Raw genomic sequence first — 18,503 nt, 5'->3', positions numbered from 1 at the left:
TTCTTAGAGATGTTGAAGTCTTGTGTGGGAAGATAAAATACCCTAGTGATTTTCTTGTTCTTACCACCCCACAAGATAAATTTTGTCCCATTATATTTGGTAGACCTTTCTTGAACACCATCAATGCTAAAATAGATTGTAAGAAACAAATTGTCGGTGTTAGCTTTGGTGATGAATCTCATGAGTTTAATTTTTCCAAGTTTAGTAAACAACCTCATAAGAAATACTTGCCTAGTAAGGATGAAATTATTGGTCTCGCTTCTATTGTTGTGTCTCCTACTGATCCTTTGGAACAATATTTGCTATACCATGAAAATGATTTGCATATGCGTGAAAGAAATGAAATAGATAGAATCTTTTTCGAACAACAACCTCTGCTTAAACACAATTTGCCTATTGAAACTCTAGGAGGTCCTCCTCCACCTAAAGGCGATTCTATGTTCGAATTAAAACAATTGCCACACACCTTAAAATATGCCTATCTTGATGAAAAGAAGATATATCCTGTTATTATTAGTGCTAACCTTTCAGAACATGAAGAAGAAAGATTATTGAAAGTTCTAAGGAAGCACAGAGCTGCTATTGGACATATTCTTGACGATCTTAAGGGCATTAGTCCCACTCTATGTTAGCACAAGATTAATATGGAACCTGATGCTAAACCCGTTGTTGATCACCAACGTCGGTTAAATCCGAAAATGAAAGAAGTGGTAAGAACGGAAATATTAAAACTTCTAGAAGCATGTATAATCTATCCTATAGCTGATATAGATGGGTAAGTCATGTTCATTGTGTCCCTAAGAAGGAAGGTATTACTATTGTTCCTAATGATAAGAATGAGCTTATTCCACAAAGAATTGTCACGGGCTATAGAATGGTAATTGGTTATAGAAAATTAAATAAAGCTACTAGAAAAGATCATTACACTCTGCCTTTTATTGATCAAATGTTAGAAAGACTATCTAAGCACACACATTTTTGCTTCCTTGATGGATACTCTGGCTTTTCACAAATACCTATTTTACAACCTGATCAAGAAAATACCACTTTTACTTGTCCTTTTGGAACATTTGCTTAGAGACGTATGCCTTTCGGTTTATGTAACGCACCTGCTACCTTTCAAAGATGTATGACTGCTATATTCTCTGACTTTTGTGAAAATATTGTTGAGGTTTTCATGTGTGACTTTTCTGTTTATGGGAAGTCCTTTGATGCTGGTTTAAGCAATCTTGAGCGAGTTTTGCAGAGATGTGAACAAACAAATCTTGTCTTAAATTGGGAGAAGTACCACTTTATGGTTAATGAGGGCATTGTCTTGGGTCATAAATTTTTTGAAAGAGGTATTGGAGTGGGACAAGCTAAGTTTGATGCAATTGAGAAAATGCCATGTCCTAAGGACATCAAAGGGGTTCGTAGTTTCCTAGGTCATGTTGGTTTCTATAGGAGATTTGTTAAAGACTTCTCTAAAATTTCTAGGCCTCTCACTAGTCTTTTGCAAAAGGATGTTCCTTTTGTTTTTGATGATGATTGTTTAGAAGCCTTTGAAACACTCAAGAAAGCCTTAATTTATGCACCTATTGTTCAACCACCTGATTGGAACTTGCCTTTTGAAATTATGTGTGATGCTAGTGATTATGCTGTTGGTGTTGTTCTAGGACAAAGAGTTGATAAGAAATTGAATGTTATTCATTATGCTAGTAAAATTCTAGACAGTGCTCAGAGAAGTTATGCTACTACTAAAAAAGAATTCTTAGCAGTGGTGTTTGCTTGTGATAAATTTAGACCTTATATTGTTGATTCCAAAGCAACTGTTCACACAGACCATGCTGCTATTAAATATCTTATGGAAAAGAAAGATGCTAAACCTAGACTTATTCGTTGGTTCTCTTGTTACAAGAATTTGATTTACATATTATTGATAGAAAAGGAGCCGAGTACCCCGTAGCAGATAACTTGTCTAGGCTTGAAAATGTGCTTGATGACCCACTACCTATTGATGATAGTTTTCCTAATGAGCAGTTAGCTACAATAAATGTTGCTAATAGTACTCCTTGGTATGCTAATTATGCTAATTACATTGTTGCTAAATATTTACCTCCTAGCTTTACATACCAACAAAAGAAAAAATTCTTCTATGATTTAAGACATTACTTTTGGGATGACCCACATCTTTATAAAGAAGGAGTAGATGGTATTATTAGACGTTGTGTACCCGAGCATGAACAGGGACAAATCCTACGGAAATGTCACTCCGAGGCTTATGGAGGGCATCATGCTGGAGATAGAACTGCTCACAAGGTATTGCAATCTGGATTTTATTGGCCTACTCTCTTCAGGGATGCCCGTAAGTTTGTCTCATCTTGTGATGAATGCCAAAGAATAGGTAATATTGGTAAGCGTCAAGAAATGACTATGAATTATTCACTTGCTGTTGAACCATTCGATGTTTGGGGATTTGATTACATGTGACCTTTTCTTTCCTTTAATGGGTATACACATATTTTGGTTGTTGTTGATTATGTTACTAAATGGGTAGAAGCTATTCCAACTAGTAGTGCTGATCACAACACCTCTTTTAAAATGCTTAAGGAAGTTATTTTCCCAAGGTTTGGAGTCCCTAGATATTTAATGACTGATGGTGGTTCACACTTTATTCATGGTGCTTTTCGTAAAATGCTTGCCAAGTATGATGTTAACCATAGAATTGCATCACCTTATCATCCTCAGTCTAGTGGTCAAGTTGAACTTAGCAATAGGGAAATAAAATTAATTTTGCAAAAGACTGTCAATAGGTCCAGGAAGAATTGGTCTAAGAAATTAGATGATGCACTTTGGGCTTATAGAACAGCATATAAAAATCCTATGGGTATGTCTCCTTATAAAATGGTTTATGGAAAAGCTTGTCATTTGCCTCTTCAGTTAGAACATAATGCATACTAGGCAGTTAAAGAACTAAACTATGATTTCAAACTTGCTGGTGAAAAGAGGTTATTTGATATTAGCTCTTTAGATGAATGGAGAACCCAGGCTTATGAAAATGCAAAATTATTCAAAGAGAAAGTTAAAAGATGGCATGAAAAAAGAATCCAAAAGCGTGAGTTCAAAGTCGGAGAATATGTTCTTTTGTACAACTCTTGTTTTAGATTTTTTGCAGGAAAGCTCCTCTCGAAATGGGAAGGCCCATATGTCATCGAGGAGGTTTACCGATACGGAGCCATCAAAATAAATAATTTCGAAGGCACTAACCCGAAGGTTGTCAACGGGCAATGAATAAAGCATTATATCTCAGGTATGCCTATCAATGTTGAAATTAATATTATCCAAACTTTGACATGAGAAGAACACATAAAAGAGTCCTTCTGGAACACCCAAGAATCATCAAAATAAGGTGGTACATGATACGGTGAGTAAACGGTCTCCGAAAAATCCGCAAAAATATTTTTTGTTAGTTTTGGAATATTTTAGAATTTTGGAAATAAAGAAACTCCCAGGAAACGTCCCCTGGTGGGCATAAGACACCAGGGCGCGCCAGGCATGCCTGGCGCACCCAGGTGGGTTGTACCCACCTGGGGCACCTTTTGGACTCTGTTTTTCTTCTGTATACTTGTCCTGCAAGATAAATTTTTATATATACTTCGGACCTGTTAACCACTGTATCGCGAAGAAATCCTCTGTTCTCTTTTCTTGCTGTTCCTGGTCAGATTTATCAAGCCAGGCATCACGTCTTCCTGCTCCTCCAACAACATGGAAGAAGATGCTTGGCTGATGAAGATCGAGACAAAGAGGGAGGAGCTTATGGACGCTGTCAAGGGAGGCAAGGGCAAGGAAGCTACCGTAAATCCATCCCCGGTGACAGCACAAGCACTGCTGGCCGAGGAGGAGGAAGAAGCTTCTTCACCACTAAAGGAGAACTGAGTATCGGGTATGGGCACTCCCCTTGGCTTCTGCCAAGCTTGGGGGAGGTGCCCCGGTATCGTATCATCCCACTATCTTTTTGCTTTTACTTATCTTAGTTCGATCTTTTTGCTTTAGATGAAATAAATTTAGTTCGATCCTTTCTTATTTGAGAGTCTGCTTAGTGATCTATCCTCGTAATCGTGTGCTAGTTTTATAGTAAAGTTAGTCTGATTTTTTCTTTCTTTACTTTCATGTTGCAGATAAAGAAAAGAAATAAGAAAGGAAGAAAAACAATAAAAGAACAGAAATAAATCAATAAGATCATATACTAATCCTATGGTAGGTGATAGCACCGCATAAGGAAAAGTATAAGTAGGAAATTTTATTAGAGATTGACAAACAGAGCATTAGTCAATGATGCAACTCATGAAAGAATTAATAAGGGAAGATAAGATTAACATATAAATATACTATCCTAGAAATCTTTTGTGATTGTGAGCCCTCATCAAAATATTATATGCCAAAATTGTCAATGTTGGACAAGGAAGACAACTTAATGATTTATGTATATTTATATTCACATAGAAGTCATATTGTCATAGATCCTTTAACATGTGATGCTTGCCCCCTATCTTTGCTAGCCAAAAATTCCACACCGAGTAGAGATACTACTTGTGCATCCAAAACCCTTAAACCCAAATCTTTTTCAAGTTTCCACTATACCAACCTATGGATTGAGCAAGATCCCTCAAGTAAGTTGTCATCGGTGCAAAAAGGCAATAAAAATCGCTTCTAAATATGTGAGATCGTTTAGTGTAAGAGAAAATTGAGCATTGTACGAACTTGGATGACAAAGAATAAAAGTGACAGACTGCATAATAAAGGTTGTCATCTTAAGGGGCAATACAACGTTACGTTCTCTTGCACTAAGGGATTGAGCATGCAAACAAATAAGCGCATGGCAACCTCTGCTTCCCTCTGTGAAGGGCCTATCTTTTACTTTTATGTATTTACTTTTATGCAAAGAGTCAAAGTTTTCCTTCTATTCCTTTTTATTTTCTCTTTTAGCAAGCATCATTTGGTGAGGAAAGATCTAGGCACATATGTCGAGTTGAATATAGATAGCATGAGTATTATTGTTGACATCACCCTTGAGGTGAGTATGTTGGGAGGCTAAACTATGAGCCCCTATCTTTCTAGTAGTCCAGTTGAAACGTTTTGCTCATGGGTACGAGGTGAATGTTAGCAATCATAGAAGACTATATGATGGTTGAGAATGTGGACTTGCTAAAAGGCTCGGACACGTGACTCTTCCTGAAAAGATGATGAATTGTAGTTGCAAAGTTGACTGAGAACATAGTTTGTTGGTTTTTAATAGAGTTTTTGCTTTATACTTCGCCTATGTGATGAACTATTACTTATTCATGGGAAGTATATGATGCAAGTTCAATTATAAAAGTCCTATGTTCAATTTTGTTATTGTTATAATAATCAACATGATGCTTCTATGTCCGTATTTTTTTTATCGACACCTCTCTCTCAAAGCATGTGGACATGTTTTTTGATTTTGCATCATGTTTTCTTACCGTTATTTATAATGTTTTTATCCATAATAATGCTTTTTGGAGTAATTGTAATGCCTTTTCTCTCATAATTTGCAAGGTACACACCAAGAGGGAGAATTCTGGCAGCTGGAAATATGGACCTGAGAAGGCTACGTCAGGCAACCTATTCTGCACAACTCCAAACAAGCTGAACCTTCACGGAGAATTTTTATCGAATATTTAAGAAATATTGGAGCAAATAACTACTAGAGGGGGCCTACTAGGTGGGCACAACCCACCTGGGCGCGCCAGGGAGCCCAGGCGCGCCCTAGAGGGTTGTGCCTTCCTCGACCCACCTCTGGTGCCCATTTTTTGGTATATAAGTCATTTTGAGACGGAACTTGGGCAGACTTTCGAGATAGAGCACCGCCATCTCGAGGCGGAACTTGGGCAGGAGCACTTTTGCTCTCCGACGGAGCGATTCTGCCGGGGGAACTTCCCTCCCGGAGGGGGAAATCATCGTCATCATCATCACCAACAACTCTCTCATCTTAGGGAGGGCTATCTTCATCAACATCTTCACAGCACCAACTCCTCTCAAACCCTAGTTCATCTCTTGCGTTCAATCTTTGTATCAAAACTATAGATTGGTGCCCGTGGGTGACTACTAGTGTTGATTACATCTTGTAGTTGATTACTATATGGTTTATTTGGTGGAATATTATATGTTCAGATCCATTATGCTATTTAATACCCCTCTGATCTTGAGCATGTTTATCATTTTTGAGTAGTTACTTTCGTTCTTGAGGTCACTGGAGAAATCATGTTGCAAATAATCATGTGAACTTGATATGTGTTTGATATTTTGATGTTATGTATGTTGTCATTCTCTTAGTAGTGTCATGTGAACATCGACTGCATGACACTTCACCATATTTGGGCCTAAGGGAATGCATTGTGGAGTAGTTATTAGATGGTGGGTTGCGAGAGTGACAGAAGCTTAAGCCCCAGTTTATGCGCTATTCCGTAAGGGACCGACTGGATCCAAAAGTTTAATGCTATGGTTAGAATTTATTCTTAATACTTTTCTTGTAGTTGCGGATGCTTGCGAGAGGGTTAATCATAAGTAGGAGGTTTTTTCAAGTAAGAACAATACCTAAGCACCGGTCCACCCACATATCAAATTATCAAAGTACCGAACACGCATTAAGCCAACATGATGAAAGTGACTAGATGAAATTCCCATGTACCCTCAAAAACACTTTGCTTATTATAAGAAACCATTTTGGCATGTCCTTTGTCTCAAAAGGATTGGTCTACCTTGCCGCACTTTTATTACTACTATTGTTACTTGCTGGTTATACATTATCTTGCTACCAAACTACTCCGCTACTTACAATTTTAGCACTTGTAGACATTACCTTGCTGAAAACCACTTGTCATTTCCTTCTGCTCCTCGTTGGGTTTGACACTCTTACTTATCAAAAAGAGCTATAATTCACCCCATACACTTGTGGGTCATCATATATCTCTTCAATGCATTGCATCTGGGATCAAAGGGCCTCGCCGAGCTCAATTCTTGCAGACAAGACTTGTGCAATTTAGTGGTGGCATGAGGAAGCATTGTGGGCGTGTTTGGTAGCCCACATGCAACCAGGCCCGCGCGGGACGAAAATGGGCTGTTTGATAGCCCTGTTCACTATTTACCCCACATCGCACAGACATTAAAGCACCTCCAAGCCGAGCCCGCCAGGAACGACCGAACCGACAGTGTCTAGCTAGCCGGGCTCGGCCAAAATAGGGAGGGGAACACGACGCTGAGCTCGTGCGACCATGGAGATGGCGCAAGCTCATGAGGGTATCCGAAAAATCGGTGCGAGGATTTCGGCTCACCTTCCACTGATTCCATCACCCTATATAGCCCCCTTTGCCTCACCGCCGAAACTTGCGCCGCCCTTCTCCCGCTGTCGAGCTTTCCCATCGACGTGCATCTGCATCGATGAGCAGTTAAGCGGCACTCCTTCCCCACCTGGCGGTCAACGACGGCGGTGACTCGTGTCCTCATCTTCTCCGACCGTTCTTACTTCTTCCCCGAGCTGCAGCGGTGGCCTCTGTGAGTTCAATCACCCCCCTTCTCTCTACTCATTGTAGCTAGATCTGAGACCATGCGCTAGGGTTTGATGTTCGAGCTTGTGGTAGGGCTTGATCTATGAGCATCTTGTAGCATGCTAGGGTTGTATTTGGGTGCCGATTTGTGAGATTGTGATGTTGTGATGCCTATTGGTGGTGGATTTGTGGCATGCTAGGGTAGTGTTGAACACACTGGATTGGTAGTTAGATGTGATGTATGCTGCTCATATCATGCTATATTGAGCTAGATTGTCCGGTAGTATGTTTTATGCTCATTGTCAATGTGTGCTGCGATCGTAGGACATGACCATGCAAACGCAAGATCTTAGCCACGCCCTTGTCCTGTATGAGAGTCAGTTCCCTCTGTCCTATGTCGAGGACTCCCATCCCACCTCGATGAATGGATGCCTGTTGATTCAGATGTGCTCGAGGTTTGAGGAACGGGCCCTCCTTTTATGACTACTACCTTTATGCTCGTTGAGCCAAGTGTTGCTACTGTTGTCGCTGCACAAACAGCAACAACAAAGGTAAATAAGGATGGTAGAGGAAAACAACATGAAGTGGTAGCCGTTCATATCCACGGTTGTGCTTAACAAGATGTGTGAGCTCATATCTAGTGGGATTAGGACCAACAAGGGCTTTAAGGAGGTGCACTTGAACATCGTTGCGAAGCAGGTGTTCGAGTTCTATGGCCAGGAGGTGACCTCCACCCACTGTATGTGTGGTCAATTGCTTGCTGCTTGTGTGCTCTATTGCTTATTGCTTCAACTATTCCTCTTGTGCACTGCTAGGACAAGTGGTATGCGGTGTTCATCGGGAGGGCTCCAGGGGTTTAAAGTTCATGGAAAGCTTGTAATGAACATGTTTCAGGGTACAAGCGCACCAACTACGGAGGGTTTAAGACTAGGCAAGTGGCAGAAGATGCTTATTGTCCAAAAGCAGGTATGCAAGGTTGAAGTTGGCAAGGCGGTGCCACACTTTGGTGTGAAGATTTTCACCATCATCATGTAGTTCGTTGTCATTGCAGTGTTGTGGCATTGATGTGGTCACTGCGATCGTGTGTCGAGCACAAATGATACGTGGAATGGGTTTTGGTTGTGTGTTTGCTTGCTCACATGGGAGAAACTCCAACGGGCCGACCCAAACGGACGACGAATTTGTCCGCTTTTTGTCCGTTTGGGTTGGCCGCCCGCGTGGCGTCCACCCTGTTTTAGATTTGGGTCGGCAGTGTGCCCAACGCACCGACCCATTTCATGTCCGCGCTCAACTTTTTTAAAAAAGGCCCGCGGCCATAGATCATGTCAGCGGCCATGTCTCATGCCGGCACCATTTCAGCTCCGGCATACAATGCTTGCTTCAAAAAATATCACAACAGTTCATGCTGGCGCACTCGCCAGCGGCCGGCACACATGTCACCACACAAAAAGGGTGGGACTTGAGTTTGATCATGCCATCGCGGCCCCGTGGTCATGCCAGCACACCTGCCGGCATACAAAAAAAGGACGGCGCTTGCCACCATAGATCACTCGTCATCGAACTTGAGCATGTCGGCGTGCATCTTCTCTAACCACGGCCTCTTCCTTGGCGACACGGTGTTGAGATCCACCTTCATGATCTCCGCCCTGGTCATCATTGTCGGTGTTCTGGGAACGGGGGTGCCCAGACTTGCCTGCCTGCGGCCTGCGGCGTGGCTCAAAGGGGGGCCCATCACGGCCCATCTTCATCAACACAAGCTCAAGACCCTCACGAGGGGCCAAGCCTCATGGGGTGGACGGCAAGGAGCTTCCTCAGGCACGGCCTCATCAGGCTGGCTCACGAGGAGGTGGAGAGATCAAGGCGGGGTACCTCACGAGGTGCCCATGACGCAAGCCATGACGACCAAGGGCGCCAGGCGGGCGCCAGCCCGCGCAGTGTCCTCCTTTCCTCTTTGGTGCAAAGGGAGCAAGCGCAGGCAAGAGCATCAAGCAAAGGCATCCATTTCGGTGCAACAAGACCAAGACCAGCCCAACGGCAGGAAGGAAGTCATTGTGGAGCCCAAGCAGGCGTCACCACCAGAGCCTTTGACAGGTGAAGACCAACTTTAGTCAGGATAAGTGTACCAGATGTTCCCCTTCAAAATGGCCAATTGTTGGCGCCCTTCCCGCTCAATATTTGGGGAGAGGCCCAGGGCCTTTGCCTATAAATAGGACTAGCCACCCCCATGGTAGAGGCATCTAGCATCGAGCATCTAGAATCCAGGAGCCAGAATCAAGAACGAGGTCCACACCAAGAAACCAGTAGAGAGAGAGCGACTGAACTCCCCTAGCAGTTCATCGTCCCAGCCAAGAACAGGCCCTCGTGAGGCTGTTCTTCCTTGTATTGTTCATCATCAGCCCAAGAGGCAATCCACCACACACTGGAGTAGGGTATTACACCGCAATGGTGGCCTGAACCAGTATAAACTCTGTGTCTCTTGTGGTGTTCCTTCTGTAGTTTAGATCCTAGCGAGTCGGTGGGGAGCAGGTAGGTTGAGGGCGAAATCTCTGCGCGCACCCCAGTGTTCGAACCTCAAGGGTCTGCCGGAACCCGAAATCCGACATTTGGCGCACCAGGTAGGGATGCACCGGAGTTTCCCTCTCCGCCACCGTCGCGACCTGCCTCGCGATGGGCAGCACGCCGCCCGCTCCGGTCGCCAGCGCCAGCGCTGGGGCCAGGGGGCTCCGAGCCCTGGCCCCAGCGTTGCAACGGGTGCGATGGCCGGACAAGTTCAAGCTGACGACGCCGCCGCGCTACAACGGCGCGACCGATCCGCTGGCCTTCCTGTTGGCGTACGGGGAGGCCGTTCTCGAAGCTAAAGGTAACGACGGGGTCATGGCCAAATGGCTTCCCATGGCCCTCACCGGCGCTCCACTCGCATGGCCGCTCCACCTCCCGGCGGCCTCCGTGGCCTCTTGGGAAGAGCTACGCGGCCTCTTCCTCGCCCACCACGCTGCGCTGGCGCCCCCGGTCATCGCGGCCCTCCTGGGCGGCTCGCAGGCGCCGCCCTCCAGTCACCACGTCAAGCCATTCGTCCGCCGGGTCGGCGCCACCTCCACGCGGCAGGGGGCTCCCCCGGACTGGTCGAAGCCGCAGGCCGGTCTGGCCTTCAGGTCGGAGGACCACCCCTCCAACTCGGCCTGGTCGGGTGCACTCCCCATGTTGTGCACCCCCACCATCTGCTAGGTGGCCGTCACCAGGACTCTCATCGACGGCGGCGCGGGCCTCAACGTGCTCTCAGTTGAGGCCTTCAACCTCCTCTGCATACCCCGGGAGCGGCTGCGGCCCAGCCAGCCCTTCTCGGGCATCGGGGGCGGGTCATCCAGCTCCCTGGGGCAGATCCGGCTCCCGGTAACTTTCGGCACCTACGACAATTTCCGCACAGAGCTGGTCGATTTTGATATCGCCCCATCGGCCTCCCCTACAACTCCATCCTCGGCTATCCAGCACTGGCCCAATTCATGTCTGCGACTCACCCGGCGTACAACCTTATGAAGATGCCCAGGAGTAGCGGTGTCCTCACCGTGCCCGGGGACACCGGAGATGCGCTGCGAGCGCTCAAGCTCGCATTCTAGACAACGGCGTCAACACAGCCCGCCGACGCGGGGACCCCAAAGCCCAAGGGGGCTGCACCAACCAAGAAGAAATAGTTGTTCACCCAAGACAAGGCAGAGACCAAGCAGATACCCGTCGACGAGGACGGGTCCACTGACGCCACTTTCACCACAGGCGCCAACTTCGAGCCCGAGCAGGAGGAAGCCCTGGTCAAGTTCCTGCGCGCAAATAAGAAGGTATTCGCCTGGGAACCTGATCAGTTTGCAGGGATCCCACGGGGCGTAATCGAGCACCACCTCAACGTGTGCCCCAATGTGCGCCCCGTGAAGCAGAAGGCGAGGCGGCAGTCCACTGAAAAGCAGGCCTTCATCATCCAGGAGACCCGCAAGCTAGAAGTCGCGGGGGTCATTCGTGAGATTTGATATCCAGATTGGTTGGCCAACCCTGTGGTTGTGCCAAAGAAGGGAGGGAAGGAGCGCATGTGTGTCGACTTCACCAACCTCAACAAAGCATGCCCGCGAGATCCGTTCCCGCTCCCTCGCATCGATCAGATTGTCGACTCCACCGCTGAGTGCGACCTGTTATGCTTCTTGGATGCCTTCTCCTGGTATCACCAGATCAAGATGGCGGTGGAAGACGTGGAGAAGACGGCCTTCCTGACCCCGTGTGGGGTGTACTGCTATACGTGCATGCCGTTCGGACTACGCAACACGGGGGCAACCTTCCAGCGGCTCATGCACATCACCTTGGGCCCGCAGCTCAGGAAGAGTGTGGAAGCTTACGTCGACGACATTGTGGTGAAGTCTCGCGAGGCCAAGACCCTGATACCAGACCTGGAGGAAACCTTCGCAAACCTCAACGGAGTGAACCTGCGGCTCAACCCGGAGAAGTGTGTGTTTGGAGTCCCCTCGGGCAAGCTCTTGGGCTTCCTCGTGTCCCACCGAGGCATCGAGGCCAACCCAGAAAAGGTCAAGGCGGTCGAGGATATGAGCCCGCCAAAGACCCTAAGGGAAATGCCGAAGCTCACTGGGCGCGTGACTGCGCTAGGGCGCTTCATCTCCAAGTTGGGGGAGCGAGCGCTGCCTTTCTTCCAGCTGATGAAGAAAAAGGGGCCCTTTGAATGGACGGAAGAGGCCGACAAGGCGTTCCAAGATCTCAAGAGATACCTAACCAGCCCTCCAGTGATGGTGGCCCCACGCCCTTAAGAGCCCTTGGTGCTCTACCTTGCCGCCACTCCCTAGTCCGCCAGCGTAGCTCTGGTGGCGGTTAGGGAGGAGCATCGAACCAAAGCCGCGGAAGCTACCCGTGTCAAGGCAAAGCGGGACCAAGAAGGACTCGCAGAGATCACTACCACGGCTGAGAAGGATCAGCCGCCGCAGGGGAGCGCACTGGGAACGGAAGAGGCCCCTCTCCCAGGCAACCAGCTTCTGGAGGCTCCACCGCCTCAGGAGGCGCCACGGTCTCCGGAGGACACCACCAGCACCGACGCTCCAAGCCTCGTCGAGCACCCAGTGTACTTCGTCAGCACGGTGTTGCGGGATGCGAGGGCATGGTACCCAGTGCCTCAGAAACTCCTCCTCGTGCTACTGGTGGCCTCGCGCAAGCTACGACACTACTTTCAGGGTCACCCTATCAAGGTTGTCTCAGCATACCCCTTGGAAAGGGTGCTCAGGAGCCCTAACTCAGCCGGAAGGGTCGCCGAGTGGAACATTGAACTGCAAGCGTTTCAGCTCGAATTCAGCATGACCAGAGTCATCAAGGGGGCCGCGCTAGCGGATTTCGTGGCCGAATGGACGGAGGCACCGGGCCTCAAGGCCAACGAGGATCGATCCCTCTCCCCGGGAAGCGAGGCGCCAGAAGGCTGGGTCATGTACTTCGACAGGGCGTTCTCCAGGCATGGCGCTATGGCTGGGGCGGTGCTCATATCTCCCACTCAGGAGAAGCTCTATTACGCCGTGCAGCTCTGTTTCCAGCAAGGCGAAAAGGTCTCCAACAACATAGCAGAGTATGAAGGTCAAATAGCAGGCTTGAAGGCCGCGGCTGCCCTAGGGGTAAAACGCCTTACCATCAAGGGAGATTCGCAGATCCTCGTCAATTTCTCCAACAAAGTGTACGAGCCAAAAGATGAGCACATGGAGGCCTACCTTGCGGAGGTCCACAGGATGGAAAAGTAGTTCTGGGGGTTGGAGTTGCAGCATGTGCCCCATGGCACCAATCACGAGGCCGATGACATCGCCAAACGAGCATCTAGGCGGTTACCTCAGGAGCCTGGCGTCTTCGAGGAGCGGCTCTTCAAGCCCTCGGCCGTGCCACCACTATCAAACACGGCGCAGCCTCGGGAGGAGCTCCCCCAACCACCTGCCTCAGGAGCCCCGGTCTGTGGCCCAGCCTCAAGAGTGCGCCTGCTCCTGACAATGGAGCCTCGGGAGGGGTGCTGGATCACAGAGCTCCGGAGTTACTTAACGCAAGGGACCCTGCCGGAGAAGGAGGAGGAAGCGGAGCGTGTGGCGCGGCAAGCCACAGCGTACTGTATCAGGGATGGAGAACTCTACCGGAAGCGACCAAATGATGTGTCCCTATGCTGCATATCCGGGGAGCAAGGGAAAGAGCTACTGGCGGATATACACGGTGGAGACTGTGGGCACCACTCGTCATCACGGACCCTCGTGGGCAAGGCATTCCGCAGCGGCTTCTATTGGCCTACTGCGCTCAATGACACTGTCGAACTAGTGAAGTCTTGCGAAGCCTGCCAATTCCATGCCAAGCAGATCCATCAGCCGGCAGGAGGTCTGCAAACTATACCCCTCTCCTGGCCATTCGCAGTCTTGGGGCTGGATATCCTTGGCCCATTCCCTCGGGCGCCGGGGGGCTATCACTACCTCTACGTCGCCATGGACAAGTTCACTAAGTGGGCCGAAGTGGAAGCCGTCCGCACCATCCCTGCGGGTTCGGCGGTCAAGTTCATCAAGGGCATCGTGAGCTGGTTCGGGGTGCCGAACCGCATCATCACCGACAACGGTTCACAGTTCACCAGTAACCTCTTCAAAACATACTGTGCTAACCTTGGAACACAGATATGCTATGCTTCAGTGGCGCACCCCCGAAGCAACGGCCAGGCCGAGCGGGCCAACGCAGAGGTCCTGAGGGGCCTCAAGACCAGAATATTCAAGAAGAAGCTGGAAGCCTGCGGCAGAGGTTGGTACGATGAGCTTCAGTCCGTGTTGTGGTCCATCCGCACGATCGCAACCAAGCCGACTGGAGAGACCCCGTTCTTCCTGGTCTATGGAGCCGAAGCGGTCCTCCCTCACGAGGTCAGACGTTGCTCCGCACGGGTCCTGGCGTTCGACGAGGCGCAGCAGGACACCATGCGGGGGATGGACCTCGTGCTGGGGGAGGAGCGTCGCCGAGAAGCCGCATTGCGAGTGGCGAGATACCAACAAGCACTGCGGCGATAAGACTGCCGCAACATCCGCCCCAGAACTATTGAGGTAGGGGACCTCGTGCTCAGGCGGGTTCTCTCCAGGGAGGGACTGCATAAGCTCTCTCCCATGTGGGAGGGCCCGTTCAAGGTTGTTCATGTTTCCAGGCCCGGCTCCGCGCGCTTGGAGACTTAGGAGGGGGTGCCAGTCCAGAATGCGTGGAACATCCAGCACCTCTGGAGGTTTTACCCCTAAAAAGGCCCAGAGCCTGTGAAGAAGGCGAATGCCTATGAAGATCATCTTTTTGGAAAAGGCCCAGAGCCTGTGAAGATCATCTTTTTGGAAAAGGCCCAGAGCCTGTGAAGAAGGCAAGTGCCTGTAAAGCTGTCGCGTTTTGGAAAAGGCCCGGAGCCTGTGAAGAGGGCCAATGCCCGTGAAGCTTGCTCCCCCAAGAAAGGCCCGGAGCCTGTGAAGAAGGCTAACGCCTGTGAAGCTCGCCGCCCGTGACACTCTCACGTAATAATGAGTTGGGGCTGTACACGCCCCGGAGCCTTAGGAGCGCTGGCCTCAGGCCCTGGGGCTCCCTCCCACGCCTAGTGGCAGCACTTAGCTCCGCACTGGTGAGAAGACGTCGAAGACTAGACTAGGTGCCGGACGCGGCTTTTTCATTTGCTTTCTGCAGTTGGCTAGTTCATTCTCATTTGAAGTTTTATTGAAACTGTCGCCGTCTTTTGACTTATGGCTCTTCGACTTTTCGCCCTCCTGCCTTGATTTCTCTTGCGCAAGGTCTCGCGAGGGGGCAGCCCGAGCGCCCTCGCGAGTGTTTCTGTCCTTATTGTTCGAGGTTTCACAACCCGGGTCCACTACAGGAGCACCCCTCCAGTCCGTGCCTCACGGGCACCGCGACACGAATACAAGACCTGGGTCGGTCGCCCCCATGGCTGAGGCTGGGAACTACCTACGCGCGGGCGTGCGGCCGGAAGGCACAATACTGAAATAACGGAAACAGTGCGATGATTAACAGCGGTAACCCAAACACGCCCCAACGGGGCCCCACACTACTGTCCTTTTTTACGCAGGAAAAAGAAAAAGAAAGAACAAATCAGGCGCGGCTCACCCTACACCGGCCCTCAGCGAAGACTCGAGCCGCCTCCGGGGCTCAGGCGGACTCCCTCTCGCACTTCACCGAGGCGCGACGGCGGGCAGACCCGCTACCACCCTCCAAGTGGGCACGACAGCGTGGAGGCTGACCGCGGCCGCTGCTAGAAGAGTCGCTGCCCGAAGAAGAACCAGTGAAACTTGAGGAACCCTGGGCGCCGCCAACCACGAGTGCATTGTCCTCTCCGTCCTCGCCGGGGCTGGGTCCACGGCCGCGGTCATCGTCTTCAGGGTAGCACCCTGTGTGGCGACCATCTTCCCCAAACACCCTCACATAGGGGGTGGCATCGCCGTCGAACTTGAAGTGCAGGGTGCACCGACGGCTCAGGCCATGCGCGCGGGCAAACGTCTGCCAGCCGCGGGTAAAGGCCAGGCTCCCGGCTGCGGAGACCTCCAGCGAAGCTCACGAGGCCCGGCTGCAGCAGCCGTCTGCCTGGAGCCAGAGGCCGCTCGGGGCGCCAGCCGGGAGCTCACCTAGGAGGAAGCGAGGGAGCTGAAGCCGGGCGCTAGTCGGCTCCGCTGACCACACAACAAACTCCGGCAGCACCTCCGCAGCATGAAAGCGCGGCCTAGGGGGTCGCACGGCCGAAGCACGCCCCCCGGCCGCGGCCAGCCGCCCGTTGCCGCACGGGAAGTCACCTCCGCGACCGTGGGGAGTCGCCGTGGAGGCCACAGGGTGTTTGCGAGGGCGGCCTCGACCGCGCTTGGGTGGGGAAGAGGCAGGCTCAACCTGGCGGGACTTTCCTTTCTCTGCGGCCGAGAACTTCCTTGACGGAGCCATGACGAAGGAGAAGCAAGAGGGGATAGACTGGAAGGGCACGCGCCGCGCCGTACTTAAAGCCAGAGGAGGCCAACCATCGACCTCCACGATCGCAGGTAATCATGACCCGCTTTGCATGCAGGGACTTGTCAATTCGTGCAGTTGCCGAGGCGTCGCGGGGGAGTGGAGACGCCCGCGTCCCATCAACCGCCACGTGGCGCCCAAGGCCGTAGGCCGTTAGGGCCCGCGGCGCTTCGCACTTGCCCTTTCGCCTCTCTGCTCGGCCATGTCCGGGCACGCCTTGGGCCCGGGGGCTACTGTCGGCGTTCTGGGAACGGGGGTCCCTAGACTTGCCTGCCTGCGGCCTGCGCCGTGGCTCAAAGGGGGCCCAGCACGACCCATCTTCATCAACACAAGATCAAGACCCTCGCGAGGGGCCAAGCCTCGCGGGGCGGACGACAAGGAGCTTCCTCAGGCACGGCCTCATCAGGCTGGCTCACGAGGAGGCGGAGAGATCAAGGCGGGGTACCTCACGAGGTGCCCATGACGCAAGCCATGACGACCAAGGGCGCCAGGCGGGCGCCAGCCCGCGTAGTGTCCTCCTTTCCTCTTTGGTGCAAAGGGAGCAAGCGCAGGCGAGAGCATCAAGCAAAGGCATCCATTTCAGTGCAACAAGACGAAGACCAGCCCAACGGCAGGAAGGAAGTCATTGTGGAGCCCAAGCAGGCGTCACCACTAGAGCCTTTGACAGGTGAAGACCAACTTTAGTCAGGATAAGTGTACCAGATGTTCCCCTTCAAAATGGCCAATTGTTGGCGCCCTTCCCGCTCAATATTTGGGGAGAGGCCCAGGGCCTTTGCCTATAAATAGGACTAGCCACCCCCATTGTAGAGGCATCTAGCATTGAGCATCTAGAATCCAGGAGCCAGAATCAAGAACGGGATCCTCACAAGGAAACCAGTAGAGAGAGAGCGACTGAACTCCCCTAGCAGTTCATCATCCCAGCCAAGAACAGGCCCTCGCGAGGCTGTTCTTCCTTGTATTGTTCATCATAAGCCCAAGAGGCAATCCACCACACACTAGAGTAGGGTATTACACCACAATGGTGGCCTGAACCAGTATAAACTCTGTGTCTCTTGTGTTGTTCCTTCCGTAGTTTAGATCCTAGCGAGTCGGTGGGGAGCAGGTAGGTTGAGGGCGAAATCTCCGCGCGCACCCCAGTGTTCGAACCTCAGGGGTCTGCCGGAACCCGAAATCCGACAATCATGCTCGCGAGAGCCACTTCTTTCACCTTGGTCTTGGCGTTGGCAGCCTCGATCTCTAGCATCTTGGATTGCTTCTCCGCCTCCATCTCAAGCATCCGTGCTTGCTTCTCCGCGTCCATCTCAAGCCTCCTCCTTTGGATCTCCATGAACGCATTCATTTGCTCGTCCCTTTCTTGCCGGCGCTTCTCCTCCCTTGAGTCCTTCTTGGTCATCATGCCCCCCACGGTTGCGATCAAGGCGATCGACACCGCATCCCGCTTGCACTACAAAAAAAGACACATCCATGACATTTTGGGCCAAACGAAAAAAAATTCTGTCACACTTATGACACTTCTATGACGACAATTGTGACAAAACCCGGTATCATCATAGATGTGGTGGGCTCCTACTTCCATGACAAAAAATCATGACAGGAAATGGGCTTTTCGTCCTGGGCGGGCCGGAGACATAGCTGCATGACATTCTTTGGGCCGTACATGACGGAAAAAACCATGGTAGAAGCGAGGGCGAGGAAAATTTTGGGGAGTTCCCGGTTACGGTGGGTGGTCGGGGGCCGAGCGATGCGCGTTTCTCTTGTACACGTACGTGCATGTGTGCGAGGCGTTGGGCTCTAACTAAACCCGAGCAAGGCCTCGCCTAACTGAACCCGGGCAATTGCACTGCAGGCTACGCGTTACTGAACCCGAGCGATTCCTTCGCTACTGCTGCTAACTGAAGCCGATCGATGCTGCCTCTAGATGAACAGTGAGCGTTGCAGGGG

The 18,503-nt window shown here is 50.5% G+C and overlaps 1 protein-coding gene across 1 annotated transcript in view; it reads right to left on the bottom strand.

Annotated features, from left to right (window-relative positions):
• Positions 1-18,503, bottom strand: part of LOC119320956 — a 61,867-nt gene that overhangs the window by 16,198 nt on the left and 27,166 nt on the right. The window lies entirely within an intron of this gene.

This window comes from Triticum dicoccoides, chromosome 6B (genome assembly GCF_002162155.2).
Source record: "Triticum dicoccoides isolate Atlit2015 ecotype Zavitan chromosome 6B, WEW_v2.0, whole genome shotgun sequence".
Classification (NCBI taxonomy): domain Eukaryota; kingdom Viridiplantae; phylum Streptophyta; class Magnoliopsida; order Poales; family Poaceae; genus Triticum; species Triticum dicoccoides.
Note: the sequence above shows the minus strand (reverse complement) of the source record. Positions and strands in the feature narration are given on the sequence as shown.